The sequence below is a fragment of the Myotis nattereri genome, assembly GCF_964212035.1.
Source record: "Myotis nattereri genome assembly, chromosome: 1".
Lineage (NCBI taxonomy): Eukaryota > Metazoa > Chordata > Mammalia > Chiroptera > Vespertilionidae > Myotis > Myotis nattereri.
The window spans coordinates 62,749,034-62,768,022 of NC_138075.1; positions in this window are offsets into that span (position 1 = coordinate 62,749,034).

Sequence of the window (18,989 nt, forward strand, 5' to 3'; positions counted from 1 at the left end):
AATAATTGGTGTAAAGAGCATTCTGCCAAAGCAGAAGTTAGAGTAAGGTTTTGGAATTGGATCACCTACTATTTGGGTAGCAATGAGGAACTCCTAACTTGTGGTAGGTAGAGCAAAGATGGTCTCTGGCTCGGGTAGTAGTCCAATTGAGTTAGTTTTCACCAATACTCAACTAGAATGGTATACCAGTAGAAAGGAATGATATACCAGAAAATTGGGAAATATTAGAACAAATTGTCATTGGCAGGACAAAGGACTAGCTAGCTATAGCTAAGCTATGCTGATACTTTGAAAATAAAAATAAAAAGTTGAATGTTATTAAAGATCCTACAGAGGAAAAAGACAATAATAAAATATTATGTAAACATTATTTCCATAAATTTGACATCATAGATTAAATAGAAACATTTCTGGAAAAACACAAACAACTAAAGGTCACTCAGGAAAATTGGTATCCTGGATAGCCCTGTATCTATTAAAGACAATGAATATGTGGTTAAAAGTGTTTCCACAAAGCACATTTCATTGGTGAACTCTACCAAACATTTAAGAAACAAATAGTAAGAAAACTACACAAGTTCTTTCAGAAACAAAAACATCAGGGAATCTTTCTGACACATTTGAGGCCAGCAGTGACAACAAAACTAGACAAAGACATTATAGGTAATGAAAATGATCTCATCATTAACAAACATATACAGAAAAAAGTCTCTGACAAAACAAAATCAAAGTAAATATAGTAATATACAAAAACAATAATATATGATCAAGTATGGTGTATCCCAGGATTTTAACACTTGAAAAAACAAACAATAGGTACATAAAACAATTTTATACCCATTCATGATGACATTTTTTATCAGATGAGGACAAGAAGAAACTGCTTGGTTCACTGTATTGCATTGTGCACATTCAGTATGGGCCTTGGTTAATGAAGGGGAAACTGCATATGTAAATGGGCTACTTTCTCTGTGGTTTCTTTTTTCCTGGAATCTTGATCCTTAAGCTAGAGCTTGAGCATCAATTATCAATTTTTTGCCGCCTCAACTCAGTATAATTGTCCTAAGCTTTAGATCACTGCTTTCTGTCTGGCTACTGTGAAACTAGTTATGTGCTGGCAGAGATTGCTAAAAAGAACAAGTGAAGGAAAGTATAGCAGTCACCTCAGAGCACTTCCTGTCTCTCCAGGATCTGATTCCCTCAAGTCTTGGCTACCCTCTTTGCTCCATTAGGTCTCCGAAAGACTGTTTTCGATATTTTATTCAGCTTTAATAGTTGTTAGTGACAGGAAGATTAGTTTAATACAAGTTAGTTTATCATAGAAACAGAAGCCTCTACTTACATTTAATCTCCTTTACCTTTAGATGTATTCAACATGCTTGGTCTGTGTGATCATTTAAATAATTGAACTTTGGGTGGGTCCACTTCTGAGGTATTCTGTATCTGCTGGATTTTGATCATGGAGCACCTCTCCCCCACCTCCCACCCCCTGTAGCCTACTCATTAAATGAAATGACTGGCATTTACTTGTGCCATACATCAGCTGTGCTACTCCAAAGATGTTTAAGATTATAATCTCCATATCTTAACCTGAAAAATAGTATAGTCTGCTGGTGTGGCTCAGTGGTTGAGTATTGACCTATGAACCAGGAGGCCATGGTTCAATTCCCTGTCAGGGCACATGCCAGGGTTGTGGGCTCGATCCCCAGTGTGGGGTGTACAGGAGGCAGCCAATCAATGATTCTCTGTCTCTCATCAATGTTTATCTCTCTCTCTCTCCCTCTCCTTTCCTTTCCAAAATCAATAAAAAACATATTTTAAAAAAAGAAAAATAGTATAAATTTAGTAGATAGATCTATGTGAGAATTTACTTACAGTGGTAAGTTTCCAGATGAAATGTTTTTTCTTACTCCCCAAATCATGGTTTTAAAAAGTGAATATTTCTAAATAGTTTCCTGGGAAGAAAGACAAGTTTATTTCTAGATTCCCTTATACCAAAGTATAGCGCTTGGAGGTTCTAGCCTAATGCAAGGTAAGCACACCTCCTATTATTATAATTCCTACCTGAAGCTGGTCTTGGGCTTTGTATTTTGTCTCTTGAGAGGCCATGAAAGCTCAATATGCCTCCAAATGGCTGTCTCCTTCAAATTTAGTGTCTTCAGGATGGAACTAAAATTCAGTCTCTTGCTAATCCTTCTAGGTTCTCATTTTACTGATTTTTGACATCTGCTTTTCCGTTTCTAATCACCAGCCCGTTACTATATTTTTTTAAAGGGAAATTTAAAATACTTTATTTTTATTAGTTGTTTTGGGGGAGTGGGGAGGTGATAAGATTCTGTAAACCATCTGACTATAATCACTTTCACATTAATCATTTTAATGGATTTTTACAATTACCTGTGAAATAGTTGTTACTTCCATCACAAAAAAAAAGGAATGCTGTTACTGGAGGAGGTAGAGTGACCTGCCACAAATCCACTACCAGAAAGTATCAGACAGAGCTTTGCTTCCAACCAGATTTTCTGACATTAGATACCATATTCTTTTCATAATATTTTACTGGTCATTGTTCCACCTGTGAAAAATAATGAGTTAGGCCTTCATATTTTACATCAGTTCAAAAGCTGGAAAAATAACACACACACAAAAATTCTCCTCTGTGTCTCACTTACAGATAGCTTTGAAATTTCTCCTAATTCATCAAACAAGCCCAGTTTAGAAAGACCATAGCCATCATCATTTGTGGAGCTATTCAGCCTGGCATCACCAAATAGTCTCCATCAAAAGAACATCTCTGATCGGCAGTATAATGTCAGTGCTGGCTGCCTCCCAGAGAAATTTAATCGTAATACCAGGAGTTAGGGAAAGTCTACACAGATTTCAGGAATATTGCGTTTCTTTACCCTAAAGTTCACATTCTACCTGCTGTGTTGCATTACAATATCCAGATATCACACAAAAACATCACAGCTACACTCCTCACTGTATGTATTTTAATCAAAAATCTTTGATCCATGTGATATTGGCCCCGCAGGCAAAAAAATACCTTTTGTGTTAAGAAATACTCTATCACCAGTGTGAGATCCATTCTTGTTGGTAAAAATATTTCCAGAAAAACCAAGGGGAAAATAGTATACTTACACAAAACAAGTAGATTGTGTGAGAATTAGCAAAAGGTATTATTCAGATTGATGAGATCTTCATCTTCATCCTTTCCAATTTAGAGAAGTATGTAGTTTGTGCTACATTTGTTTTTGTACAGTAGCCACTGTCATAAGGGCTTCTATCTTTTCTTTGCATGCCTTGCTTCAGCCCTTTCAGGACAGTCCTTTTGGAAACACATATGCAGGATTTAGCTGCAAAGAAATACATTGCTGGCTTTGGAAATTCTTGCAATTTGGGAATTCTTGCAAATGTCAGTTGATGTTTTTTGTGCTTTTTTGCTGAATTCCATTTGTCTAATAACTTCTACATTTTTTTTCAGATATATATTTTGGAGGACAAACTTATTCTTCACAGGTGGAATAATGACCAGTAAAATATCATGAGCAGAATGGGGTCTAGTGTCAGAAATTCTGTGTACCTGTCCTACTTGGGTATCTCAGATTCTCTAGGTGTTTGTGGGGTGTGTGTTGTTTTTTTTTTTTTTTTTAGAGCATTAGAGCACTGAGGGATTTTATATACTAAGAAATCATTAAGAAACAAAGGAAATATTTTTATTACCCATGTGGATTTATTACACTTATGGGGGCTTGAAGTTCTAATATAAATTCAGGCCACTGATTATTCCCTAAAGTTAGAAAAAAATGCCATACTTGATCTATGGCCCCAGAGCAGAGAGAAACATGGATAAGGTATTATTGTTGCTAATTTCTCTAATCTTATTTTTCCCCAGCTTTATTAAGTATAACTGACAAATAAAAATTGTATATATTTAAGGTGTACAACTTAATGTTTTGATATATATATGTATACCACAATTAAGCTAATTAACATACTCATAATCTCTCATAGTTACCATTTTCTTTCTCACATTTTTTTTTGTAGTGAGAACACTTGGGATCTACCCTCTTAGCAAATTTCAAGTATATAATACAATATTATTAACTGTAGTCATGTTGCTTACCTAATCTTATTTTTAAAAGGGAAAGGAATAGTGAGCAATTAAGAGATTCCCCCAAATAGACAGTTCCAGCAAAGTCCAGGCCTCCTTCATTGAGGCAAGGTATATGATTTTAAAACACTGTTCCCTTTCCCAGCTAGTCTGTGGCTCAGTGGTTAGCTTTGACCTATGAACCAGGAGGCCACAGTTCCATTCCCAATCAGGGTACATGCCCAGATTGCAGGCTCAAGCCCCAGTAGGGGGCATGCAGGTGGCAACCAATCAATGGTTTTCTCTCATCATTGGTGTTTCTAGCTCTCTCTCCCTTCCTCCCTGAAATATACATATTTATTTATATATGCACTGTTCACCCTCAGTGTAATTACGTCTTTATAACCACTATGGGGGGAAATTGAGAAAAAGCACATTCACCTTTGAAAGAGGCTGCCCTGTCCCTGGCCTCGTTGTCCTCTTCTTTTCATACTCAATTCAGTCTCTCTACTTCTGCAGTTCTTTCACCAAATCACTTCATTATTTAGTTGGCTCAATAATACTGAGCTCAATATGGTTCTGATCTTTTGTCCTATTTCTAAAAGTTGGTCCCTTTTTCTTAATCATAAAGTGAGATAAATTGTATTTGGGTTTTGGACAATGAGGCTCAAGTCTTAGGTCCACTTGTTCCACTTCTATAGGAACGTATGCACAGGTGACCCAGAGCGCCTCATTTGGATATACCAATACAGACGTCAAAGGGTACTTATTATTAATTAATTAGGCCAAGCTTAAACTAAAACTAAGAAGAGTGGAGACACAGAAAACAAAATGCAAGAATAACACAGGTTTATTTACCAGAGAGCTGATGGATTTCAGTCCTTGGCAGGCCACCCAAAGACACTCGCTGACAGAGACACATGGAGGTCATCAGGTACGCAGCTGCAAGATGCTCGGTCTCTTGACACGAAGAGAGGCCTCTAACAGTCTGGGCTCAAAAGCAGAGCAGAAACGGCAGTTTCCAGGGGGAAGGAGAATGTCTTGTCTGTGGAGGTCAGACAGGCGTCTAACTGCTGCTGGGAGAGTCCTTCTTTTTATACCCAATGGATGGGCTTCTTCAGTGTCTCATATTGGTGTGCTCCGGGGGTGCCTTCTGGGCTTATCAGGATAAACATGCAGGGAGTTACAAGTTGTTCACCAGGGGGCATAGGCATGGAGTTACAAATTATTTATCAGGGGTGCATATGCAGGGAGTTACAAGTTATTTATCAGGGTCACACACACACACACACACACACACAAGTTAGTTCCTCTTCTAAGTAAAGTTAAAATTCCCTCTAATACAAAATGAAATTTGCTTATGCTAACTTATACTAATACATAATGGAGTTTGCTTATGCTAACTTATATCAACTAAACTTATTACTATAACACCACTAATTTTAGAGGTCTGATTTTAAACATGGTACTTAACCTTTTGAGGTTTTAATTCTCTCTTATTTTTTTATTTTGTAAAATAAGGCTGATAATTCATACCCTGAAGAGTGTTTGTGCTAACCAAATGAAGTACTGTGCATTAAAGTGTTTTGGACATAATGGACACTCAAATATTGGTACCTTTGCCACTGAGAGTTATGGCACAATATAGATGATGAACTCAAAAATTAATTAAATATAATTAATTATAATACTTTATACAGAGGGATAAACAGCAGATGGTGAAGCACAAAGGTATTAACAGCGAATGGAAGTTGTTACCAACCTAGACCTAAATAGATAGAGGGATCTGTGTTCCTTAACCTACTGAGAGCATAGGCATATGTGAGAGGCTGCTGACATGACTCATTGCCTTCAGAAAAAGAAAGCAGCTGCTGCCCAAATCCCCCTGCTGAGGGTAGAGGAATGGTAGGTGAAAGAAGAAATAATATCCTAATCTTTCCTCTAAATGTCCTGGAATTTTTATTGACTGATCCCAACTTGAAATTAGAAGGCAAGAAAGTCCACATAATGTTGTCCATAGCCATCACCTCCCTGGTATACAGAGTGGCACTAGAAGAATAAATATCAATTTATTTATTTTTTATTTATTTTTTAAATATTTTATTGATTTTTTACAGAGAGGAAGGGAGAGGGAGAGAGAGTTAGAAACATCGATGAGAGAGAAACATCGATCAGCCGCCTCCTGCACACCTCCAGCTGGGGATGTGCCCACAACCAAGGTACATGCCCTTAACCGGAATCGAACCCGGGACCCTTCAGTCTGCAGGCTGACGCTCTATCCACTGAGCCAAACCGGTCAGGGCTAAATATCAATTTAAAGGAGAAAATGGAGCCCTGGCTGGTGTTGGTAAACAGTTAGAGCCTCAGCCTGCACAACAAGAGACTGCAGGTTCTATTCCAGTCAAGGGCACATACCTGGTCTGCAGGTTCATTACCAGCCCTGGTTGGGACTCTTAGTGGGTGGGTGGGAGGCAACCAATTGATGTGTCTCTCACATTGATGTTTCTCTCTCTTTTTCACTCTTCTCAACTCTTCCTCCCTTAAACTCTATCTAAAAGCAATGGAAATATATGCTGGGGTGAGGATGAAAATAAAACAAAGGAGCAAATGGAGAACCCTCAGCACAGTTTATTTTCTTTACCCTCCACTATTCTCACTCCAGTGCTCTATTTATCTACATTGATCACTTTTCCTACTATTAGCTATCAATAGGTTGTGAGGTCTTTGAAGGCAAGGAGAGTATTTATTGATGATTCCAGTATTTTCTAAAGGATGCTGATTTAAACAGGCCATGTGTGGTAAATGCAGCCTAGTATATACTTCATTTGGAAAAGCATATTAGCAGGATAAATGCTTTCAACAGTTCTGTAGAAAATGATAGCAATAATAAATATTTGCTCACAAAATTATATTTAAAGAATGCCATTAATACATAAGCACTAGTTCCAGAAAATGCAGTTTTAAAAAGTATTTCACCCCTAATTCCTCATCTAGGATGCAGAATGTGCTGTCTATTCAATAGACACATAGTAAATGAATAAATTAACGGGGTTCCTCTATAACTGACCCTGAATTGCTTTTACTAAAGCCTTTATCTTCACATCTTTTCCCCCCTCCAGAAACTGGAATCTTGTTTCCTAGGAGTTTGATTGACTCAACTTGCAAATTTCTCTCAAGGTATCTACACACCTAGCTGCCTGTAGGTGATCTAGTTGTATTATGAATGAACAGTAAACATTATTATCATCATAGAAATCTCCACATTTTGCCTTTATCTCAGGCTTTAAAATATGATGCTCTGTCTTACTGAGTTTGGGGAGATATTGTTTCTCCTGAGAACAGTGTCAAGACTACCGGAGGCATCTGACTGAATTCACAAGATGCCACCTTCCAGTCACCTGCCTTAGCTTCCTTCAATAACCTGAGTGTGTGCCCCTGGCATCAATCAGTCTAATCCCATGATCCCATTGGCTCAGTTTCTGAGCCCTCCCAAGAAATGCTGACCACATTTCCCTTCCACACACAGACTCTTGACTGTGTAGCATCACCTGATTTATTTATTGCCTAGATTAAAAAAATCCATAAGGATGACATAATATTCTGTAGAACTTCCTTGAAGTCCTACCAGGCCTTCTGCACATCATCATAGCTCCTTTCTGTCTTTGCATAACATTAAACATGAAATTAAGTCAAAATATACAAAGGAGAGTCAAATTAAATGAATAAACAGAGGTGACAAAGAAAGCAAGATTCGAGAGGAGAGTAACTGTATTTTATGAAAAGGGATGCTGGTCTTAGCAAATAAAAGAGACAGAAAGAATAAGAGGCCAGGAGAGAAAAGGGTGATTCTCATAGAAGAGATAAACTCCTTAATAATCATCCAAGTTTAGGCCTTTCCGTCCTCTCTTCCTGGTTTAGTGACAATGGGAACAGACTGGTGGGAAAGGGTCCATTGTTACACAGAAATGCATGCACTCTTGAGATTTAGAATTGAAAAGCATTGATCCCAGGACAGCAGAGACTGATCAGAATGACTTTGTCCTGTGGCTTTATTTCCACAAATTCCCTGGACAGTGAGAGACTGCTTTCTGCATTTTAAAAAGGATACATGTGAATGTACATAACATAAATTGATGAACTAAAATTGATCCAGAGACATAGAAGCATTGAACAGACCATCCAACCTCAGGGGGAAGGCAGTGGGGGTATGTTAGGAGGTGGGATGGGGGGTGAGAGATCAACCACAGGACTTGGATGCATGCATATAAGCATAACTCATGGACAGTCAATTGGTGGGTGGGGTGAGGGCATGTGCTGGGGGTGGGAATGAGCCAGGAGAGGTCAATGGGATAAAAAGCATTCATATTATTTAAACAATAAGGAATTGTTTAAAAAATCGAAGTTTTCCTCTTCTAGTCAAAGAAGCATGTCAACATATACCACAAAGTCACAGAGAGGAAAAGTCATGCCTCATGCGCCTTCCCTGATTATCAGCTGAAGAGAACATCTGGCCTAGAATTCAGCCTCTCTGATTGTATTGGTGAGGGTGCAACTAGGGAAGCAGACACACTGGGAGATATAAAACAGGAGTTTATTATAGGGATTAGACAGTACACCTTGTGGAAGATGATAAAGACGTCTGCGGACATTCTTGTTGCATCTGGCAATGGACCTGAAGTTTCTATAAGTCAGCAGAGTGGGCAGCGTGGAACAAACCTGGACATGAAGCAAAGGACTGTGAAAACAAACTGGAACCCAGGAGGGCAGAATAAAACCCACATCTGTATCCAGTCTCAACAATGTGGTGCTTTGCCTAAGAAGCTGGTGGTGCCCTTCATTACTATGTTACATACTGGGTGTGCAAAAGTAGGTTTATAGTTGCGAGTACCCAAAAGAGGTTATTCTTGTATTATTATTTATTAATTATTGTATTATTTATTTGTATTATAACTGTCAAGCTACTTTTGCCAACCCCTATATATGCCTGGCCCAGGAGTTAGAGAAGCCAAATGTGGTGAGAAAGGACCTGGAAGCTCCAGACCAGAGGCTCTCTCCCCAGGTGACAATACGCACGTGTTTCAATGGCACCGGTCATGCTACCCAGACCTTCAGAGCCTAATGACTGCTGCTGCTCTTCCTCCTTCTAAATTTTGGACAAATCTCCCTAATGGCTCATCTTAACCCAGAACCACACAGAGAAGGGAATTCTGGAAAGCATAGTTCTAACTTGGAGAAGTTGACATAATATAAAACCACAGGAATCATACTTTATGTTTGAAATTTACAAACTCAGAAAGGTACCTGAAGAGAATCTGGGAACAGTACCTCTATCAGCCATGGGATTTCGACAGTGGGTTGGAGCATGAAAAACCTCACAGGTATTGAGACCAAATAGCCACATGTCTATTTATTCTGATGCTGTGAGAATATGTGGTCATGCACTCTTCTATTGTCTGCAAAAAACGAATGATTTCTCTGTCCTGTACCTGTCTGTCATTTTTTTACTCAGCAATTAAAGATAGTTCATTATTAATAATGCTAAAGCCTCTCTGTGTTCTTCTGCCAGAGTATTTGGTTAATTTTCAAAGCACTTTCCATAGGAGTCTAAAGAAAAGAAAGCAGATGAAAATCTGTCCAAAAATATCCCGAAACTGAAGATTAAACTGTGAGTGCAAATTACCAATCTGAAAATAAAATGCTTTACTGCATGTGCTGGTTTATACTTGATTCCTGTTGCAAGGAGTTGCCTTATGAATGATCAATCAACATTATCCTCAGAACAATGTCACACTATTACAATTACGATACATCAAAAATGCAAACTTAATTGCTTAGCTCTTAATGAAATACAAAAGCCTCATTTTAATAACATTAGGGTCATTGTTCAAATGGGAAAAAAGCATACAGTCAAAGTTAAGGCTTCAAGTATTCATTTTAACCCTTTGATGTCAGCCTAAAATAGCTCATAGAGGTTCCAGACCTCACTTCTATGCCTCCCATCATGAATAGTAGAAGGTGTCCTTTCAAAATTTAGTTGGCTGACTTTTGTGGGAAAGAACATGGTCCTCAGATTTACAACTCAATTTATTTCATCTGGCTCAATCTGAAAGTAGATCAAATTATACAATTGGGTCAAATTTTCACAAAGCAACATACTTCAGGCAAGCTTTTGTATATCTAATAGATGTAGCTGCAGTATCTTTTGGATAATTCTAAGAAAATACATATATTTGGATAATTCTAAGATAAAAATAGAGAGAGAGAGAGAGAGAGAGAGAGAGAGAGAGAGAGAGAGAGAGAGATGGCTAAGATATATGGCTATGTCTACACATATACAACAAATTAATATTTTCCCCAATAGTTTAAGACTTTAGGCCTAATCATCCAATTGTTGAAAAATTATCCATCCATCATGTCATTCAACTCTTGAAAAAGTGGTACCAAAGTCAAATGCCTTTGTTAAAACAACAAAAAATAGTGGCTGAAAGAGATTCTGAGAAATACTGTGAGGTACTGTGAGGTGGGTGTATTTTCCACTTATTACCTCCTTAATCCAGTCACATTACCATATGGTAAGAACTGCTGTTGAAGGAGAGAATTTGCAAAGCCTCAAACAAACCCCCAAGGTTCTGGACTTATAGCCCCTGTTCCTCTCATAAGCACAAGGTGATTCCCTGGGTACTTTTTATCTCCATAGGTTATTCTTAAACGGGCTGTAAAATTTAGTGTGGGGGTTTTGCTTTCATTATGCAGAGAGCACAATAATGTGGGCATGGCAGCATGTGAATCCATAAATTATACTTTAACCATCATTTCAGTAATTTACTTTTTTAACACTATGGGACTCATCTGAGTAAAAATGGCTATTTGGTTCTGTATTTACTTACATTTGTATATTTTTTCACATGTATAGAATGTCAGGAAATCTGGAAAAGCCCTGTGAGAATACAGCTAGCATCCCTAATCCCTCTAACCTATTTGCTTTAAGGGATAAAGTAGGTGTGGGAATCTAACAACTTCAGGGAAGTCAGTAAAAATGAAACCACTGAGTTTTCCTGATAATCTTCTCTTCATCCCTAAGGCACCTTGTACACCAGAATTATTAGCATCCTCTCACAGTATATAATTTGAATACATTTTATTATTGGCTTAGAATTCCTTTTACAAAATACACATCGAATTGCTGTTTCATCTTAGGAAATTCTGATTACCTTTAATGCACTGAGTGAAATTTCCTCTTCTCCACACGTTAGCAATCTTTCGACATTTAAAAACCTCTATTTCATTTTACTTTGATATTTATCTAAGCGAGAGTTTTATTGCAGTAATTGATCTTTCTGAATTTTGAGAGCATCTCTTCTGGCTCTGGGGTGCCAATTGGGTCAACACTTACTTCGTGCTTACTGCAGACACAAAACAATGTTTGACATGATCTCTGGGATTTTCATTGATTATGTACTATAACAGCTATTTCTCTGCATTAAAAATTTTTAAACTAAGATCCACATTTACTATTCTTTTTTAATTTAAATTCTTTATTGTTTAAAGTATTACATATGTCTCCTTTTCCCCCCATTGACCTCTTCCCAGCCGCTCCCACCCCCACCACATACCCTCACCTCCCCCCCTCAACTGTCTGTGTCCATTGGTTATGCTCATATGCATGCATACAAGTCCTTTGGTTGATCTCTTACCTCCCTCCCCCCGCCTTCCCCTGCATTCCCTCTTAGGTTGGATGGTCTGTTTGATGCTTCTGTTTGAGTAGATGTGTGGGAAACTGATATAGGGTTGAGCCTCAGACTGACCTGCTGGCAAAGTCACAAACAAGTCCTAGCTTAGAGGGCACAGTCCTCTTAGCATAATTAGGCTTGACCTTATAACACTCCCTAGATCTTATCCGGGAAGCTAATGGGCTGAGAAAGTGCAGGAAGTGTAACCATGGTCAAAACAAGTGAAACTCACAAGAACTGTGTAACTACGGTAACCACTACCTTGTTTACCGCTCACTATAAAAAGCTTGGTGAGGCCTGAGCACAGGGGAAGTCCTTCTCCTTGAGTTGGACTTGCCTGTCTGGTCCCCCAATATTTCCAAATTATCTCATGTCTTTTCTCTTTCATTTGTGTGCAGCTCCTCTTCCAGACCCGAACCCTGAACCATGCAGGACATGGAGGGAAACACGACATAAATGTATAACAGTTTTCTAATCCACTCATCTGCTGATGGGCACTTAGGCTGTTTCCAAATCTTAGCTAGTGTAAATTGTGCTGCTAGTAACATAGAAGTGCATGAATCCTTTCTGATTGGTGTTTCTGGTTTCTTGGGATATATTCCTAGAAGTGGGATCACTGGGTCAAATGGGAGTTCCATTTTTAACTTTTTTTTTTTTATATATATATTTTATTGATTTTTTACAGAGAGGAAGGGAGAGAGATAGAGAGTTAGAAACATCGATGAGAGAGAAACATCAATCAGCCGCCTCCTGCACATCTCCCACTGGGGATGTGCCCGCAACCCAGGTACATGCCCTTGACCGGAATCGAACCCGGGACCCTTCAGTCCGCAGGCCGACGCTCTATCCACTGAGCCAAACCGGTTTTGACCATTTTTAACTTTTTGAGGAAACTCCACACTGTTCTCCACAGTGGCTGCACCAGTCTGCATTCCCACCAGCAGTGCAGGAGGGTTTCTTTTTCTCCACATCCTCACCAGCACTTGTCGTTTGTCTATTTGTTGATGATAGCCATTCTGACAGGTGTGAGATGATACCTCATCGTGATTTTGATTCATCTCTTAGATGATTAATGACACAGCATGTTTTCATGTCTCTTGGCCTCCTGTATGTCTACTTTTGAAAAGTGTCTATTTAGGTCCTTTGCCCAGTTTTTGATTGGATCATTTATTTTCCTTTTGTTAAGTTGTATGAGTGTCCTGTAAATTTTGGAGATTAAACCCTTATCAGGGATAACATTGGTAAATATGTTCTCACATGCTGTGAGTTACCTTGTTGTTTTGCTGATGGTTTCTTTTGCTGTGCAGAGGCTTTTTATTTTGATGTAGTCCCATTTGTTTATGTTCTTCTTAGTTTCCATTGTCCTAGGAGCTGTATTGGTAAAAATATTGCTACTGCATATGTATGATATTTTGCTGCCTGTGGATACTTCTAAGATTTTTATGGTTTCCTGTATTACGTTTTAGCTCTTTATCTATTTTGAGTTTATTTTTGTGTAGGGTATAAGTTGGTGGTCTAGTTTCATTGTTTTGCATGTATCTGTCCAATTTTCTCAACACCATTTATTGAAGAGACTATCTTGACTCCATTGTATGCTCTTGAATCTATTATATGCTCTTGCCTCCTTTGTCAAACATTAATTGAACATAATATCTTCAGTCAATTTCTGGGTTCTCTGCTCTGTTCCATGGTCTATATGCCTGTTCTTATGCCAGAACCAGTTTTGAGAACAGTGGCTTTGTAATATAGCTTGATATCTGGTATTGTGATCCCTTCAACTTTGTTCTTCTTTCTCAGGATTGCTGTGGCTATTCGGGGTCGTTTTTCATTCCATATGAATTTTTGGAGAGTTTGTTCTAGGTCTGTGAAATATGCCATTAGTATTTTAATGGGGATTGCATTGAATTATAGATTGCTTTGGGTAGTATGGGCATTTTAATGATGTTAATTCTACCAATCTATGAACATGGGATGTTCTTCCATCTGTTTATGTCTTCCTCTATCTCTTTTTTCAGTGTCCTGTAGTTTTTGGCATATAAGTCTTTTACCTCCTTAGTTAAGTTTATTCCTAGATATTTTAATTTTTTTTGTGCAATGGTAAATGGGATCATTTTTTTTTTAGTTTCTCTTTCTGTGAGTTCACTATTGGTGTATAGAAAAGTCATAGATTTCTGGGTGTTAATTTTTTATCCTGCTACATTGCCAAATTCATTTATTAAGTCTAGTAGTTTTTTCATGGAGTCTTTAGAGTTTTCTATGTACAATATCATGTCATCTGCAAGGAAGGACACTTTTTACTTCTTCTTTTCTAATTTGGATGCCTTTTATTTCTTTTTCTTGTCTTATCAGTGTGGCTAGCACTTCCAGTACTATGTCAAGCAGGAGTGGTGAGAGTGGGGATCCCTGTCTTGTTCCTGTTCTTAAGGGAAATGGTTTCAGTTTTTCCCATTGACTAAATTCTTGGCTGTAGGTTTGTCATACAAGGCTTTTATTATGTTGAGGTATGATCCCTCTATTCCCACTTTGCTGAGAGTTTTTATCAGTCAAGGGGGTTGTATTTTGTCAAATTCTTTTCTGCATCAATTGATATGATTATGTGATTCAAAAAAATAATTTTATTGTTGAGAGTATTACAGAGGCCCCCATTTTCTCACCTTTGCCCCCACCTCCACCAGGCTCCCTCCCCCCCCAGGCCTTCCCCTATCTAATGTCTATGTCCATGGAGTATACATATATGCATATAAATTCTTTGATTAATCTCTTCCCACCTCCCTCCTACCTTCCCACTGAGCTCTGTCAGTATGTTCCATGCTTCCATGTGTATGGTCCTATTTTGTTTGTCAGTTTATTTTGTTCATTCGGTTCCACATATAAGTGAGATCATGTGATACTTGTCTTTCTCTAACTGGCTTATTTGATTTAGCATAACACTCTCCAGGTGCATCTGTGCTGTTGCAAAGGGTAAGAGATCCTTCTTTGTTACAGCTGAAACCTACTACACTACTTGTGGGAATGCAGACTGGATGCAGCCACTATGGAAAGCAGTATGGAATTTCCTCAAAAATTAAAACGGAACTGCTGTTTGACCCAGCAATTCCACATTTTACTATTCTTAAAGTGAAAACTTATAGGGGGCAAATTTTCCATCAATTAAAATATCCCAAATCCTGATGTTTCTGAAATCTTTCTTCTTGCAAAAATCTCTTCATTACTAAAAGGTTAAAAGCCATCTCTAATTTACATTGTCAACATCAAGCATATTGGCATAACCTGATCAGTCCTTAACATCGTCCTCTCTAACCATATTCAAGAGTCAAAGTAATCTTTGTGAGCCACTGGGGATGAGATTTAGCTTGCTGACTTTCTACCTCAGGTGAAAATCACTATTCCTCCTTCCTGCATTCGCCCTTTGCCCCACAACAATGGTTCTCCCTTTCTGCCCTGCTCCCACAACGAATATTTTTGCGGCCCAGCCAATATAACGGTATGTAAGAAATGTTTTAATAAAAATTTTTAACTTAATTTTTACAATATGCTGTTATTTATAATTATTAATAACAAAGTACAACGTTCACTAATAACTGATTACTATAATCATGTTGCATTCATTTCCCTTATGTGCAGGCACATCATTTCTCTCCACTAATACTAGCAGCAAATATTTTAGCAGCCAATTGCCATGTCATTAGTCTTGTACTAACCTGTTTGGTGTGTGCAACAGGAAATATTTCGCTTTCAGAAAACAAGAAAAATAGGTTTATTTGTGTTATGCTGCTTAATTTGTGTGATTATTCATAGTGCCTGGTAAGTTAATGTTCAAGAAAAAATACTAATTTTTATTAAAATGTTCTATTATTTTATGTTAATGATTACTCATTTATTTCAGCCCTTTGTATTCAGCATGTCTCTATCGAAATCAACCTAAATTTCTATGAAAATTGAAGCTTTTGGTTTTTGACGGCCCACATAAACTTAAACCTTGTTTATTTGGCCTGTGTTAGCCTTGGAGTTTGACATGCTTTGTTTAGAGTGTCTAATCTTTCATTTTCTTACTTGCAACCTTCTAATATACTTTCCTACTGGGGAGAATATAACTGTTATTTAATAGCTGTTTTTCCCCAAAGATCATGAAGAGAAATTTCAAGTTAAATTAATGATTTTGAAAAATTAAACTTGAGGAGTGTTTGAAGACAAAATATTACATGTATTTTGATATCTAAGGAGCAGCTTTAAAAAAATAGGGGACATTCATCTTATCAACTTATTACAGCAAACTGTCATTGTTTACTATTTGTAAAATATTTGCACTGCTTGTTTTACTAATAACACTGGACAAGCTGACCTATTATATTTGTATACCACCTACTCATTTTATTCTATAAACTCTTGCCAACAGCCCAGTTCTGAGCAGCCAACAGTCAGAGTATGTCAATACTCTGTGTGTGTGTGTGTGCATGTGTGTAAATGAAGTGTTACACACGTATTTGTTTTTCACGTTACCTTCTTGGTTGGATAGACCAAAATGAGACCTCTTTTGTGAAGCCTTCTTGGCTTTACCAGAATTACTTGTCCCTTTATGTATCCTTCATAATACTATTGACATTTCTAATACTGAATTTTTTTCACACTGCATTGAAATGATTTATTTTATATATCTATCTTTCTACTGGACTTTGAGCATCTCAAGATAAGAATTTTTATTTTCTCTTAATCTCTTATATTGAACTCATTGACTGTTATATAGCAAAGAAATATTGACTGAATATTGAATGAATATTATTTGTATTTAATTTATGTTTATTGGGAAGAGGCATAAGGTCTAAAATGGGCAAAGACATTTTAGATAGAGAAATTTAGAAGTTGGTTCTTCTGCTTAGAAAAAATACTAAAATTGGTTTATATTCTTTTACAAATTGCAGCATGGAAACTTGTTAAATACTGGACATAATATAGAAGTTTCAGTTTTTTACTCTTACCATAAGACTCACTGAATTGTTCTATGGAGGAGGCTTACTTTTTTGTATTTACTTTATTTCATAGTTTTCAAATAGCTTATATATAATTACTTTCAATTAATTTCCCTCAGCCAATCAACAGACCATAAAGCCAACTTAAGCAGTTATGAACAGAGCTTTGTGATAAGAATCTATTCTTACATTAATTGTTAGTTCATTAAATGATCGGGCTCAGGGAATGATAGCTATATTTGAGTTCCTCATTTACGGTTGCATTAATGTATTTAAAATAAGACTCCTCAATCAGGGAGCCGAGAATATTAAATGTGTTAATCACCTTCACCAGAATTCTGATGGCTCTTCCAATGTGATAAGCACATTCAGGACAATTCAGTAATTTTTTTATTCACAGTAAACCTGGATCCCCAAAGGCAAATAAGGTCATATTCTTTCCTGTCACTTGACCCCAGTGAGAATAACTACACCCCCAATTGTGCACTCTTCTTGCTAAAACTATAATCTCAAGCAAATATGATTATTTTTAAATAGAACTTTATTGATAGAAGTTGAGTAGAAGAAAATAAAACTACAATAGACTAGGAAACATGGAGGCTCTCGGGTCTAAAGCAGAAACTTGGCATAATATGAGAAACTGACAAAATAAAAGTGAAAAAGAGAACTGATAATGCAACAGTAAATAGAAAGTGCTGCGTGAATACACTACGCGAGGGCTCGAAGCATGGCTGAATGCCTAGAAAAGACAGGCTCAAGGGTTTCTCTGTGGTGGCTGGAAAAATGAAGAGAACAAGCCTTAGGGGTGTCCAGTGAATGGAGAGGATATAAGAAAGACCTGAACTCGAATAAAACCAGCTAGAGAAGATCTTGATTTCCCCGAGGCTAAATGATGAACTTAATAGAATTTAAAAGGCTGGAAAGTGAAACCAGCTGAAGTTAATGGATGGAGCCTATCTCTGTGAGGCTGGCCATAATACTGAACCTCAAACTGAATTTTGTAGTATAAACAATAGGTTACTATGTTATGAGAGAGAAGAAAAGATGGAATTCAGTGCTAAAAAGAAATGGGCTATAAAGCCCTGAAAAGAAATGGAAGAACCTTAAAAAATCCATATCAGAACTTTATCTGATAGAAGTTGAGTAGAAGAAAATAAAACCACAATAGACTAGGAAACATGGAGGCTCCCAGGTCTAAAGCAGAAACTTGGCATAATATGAGAAATTGACAAAATAAGAAGTGAAGCCCTGACCGGTTTGGTTCAATGGATAGAGCATCAGCCTGCGGACTCAAGGGTCCCAGGTTTGATTCTGGTCAAGGACATGTACCTTGGTTGCAGACACATTCCCAGTGGGGAATGTGCAGGAGGCAGCTGATCAATGTTTCTCTCTCATTGATGTTTCTAACTCTCTATCCCTCTCCCTTCCTCTCTGTAAAAAATCAATAAAATATATTTTTTAAAAAAAATAAGAAGTGAAAAAGAGAACTGTAAAAGAAGCCAATCTAAGAAAGCTATATAGTATATGATTTCAACCATAAGACATTCTGGAAAAGGAAAAACTGGAAATAATAAAAAGTTCATTTTATTTATGTGATGTTTCACATATATTTATTTGCAAATATTCTAACAGCCTTACATCTCTGGAATAAATCCCACTGGTCAGGTATATGAACTTTTTAATGTTTTGCTGGATCTTATTTGCTTTTATTTTGCTGATGATTTTAACATATATGTTCATTAGAGATATCGGTCTGTAATTTTCTTTTTTTGTAGGGTTTTTATCTGATTTTGGAATTGGAATAATGCTGGCCTCATAATATGAACTTGGAAGTTTTCCTTCCTCTTGGATTTTTTTTGGAATAGTTTGAGGGGGATAGATGTTCTTTGAATGTTTGGTAAAACTCACATGTGAAGCCAGTCCAGGGTTTTGTTTGCTGGGAGTTTATTATTATTATTACTATTTCAATTTCATTAGTTGTTCTTGGCTTATTCTGATTCTTCCTAATTGAGTTTTGGAATATTGTATGTTTCTAGGAATTTGTCCATTTTGCCCAGGTTGTCTACTTTGTTGGCATATAGTTGTTCATAGTATTTTCTTACAATCCTTTGTATTTCTGTGATGTCAGTTGTTACTTCGCCTCTTTCATTTCTGATTTTATTTATTTGGATCCTCTCTCTTTGTTTCCTGTTAAGTCTG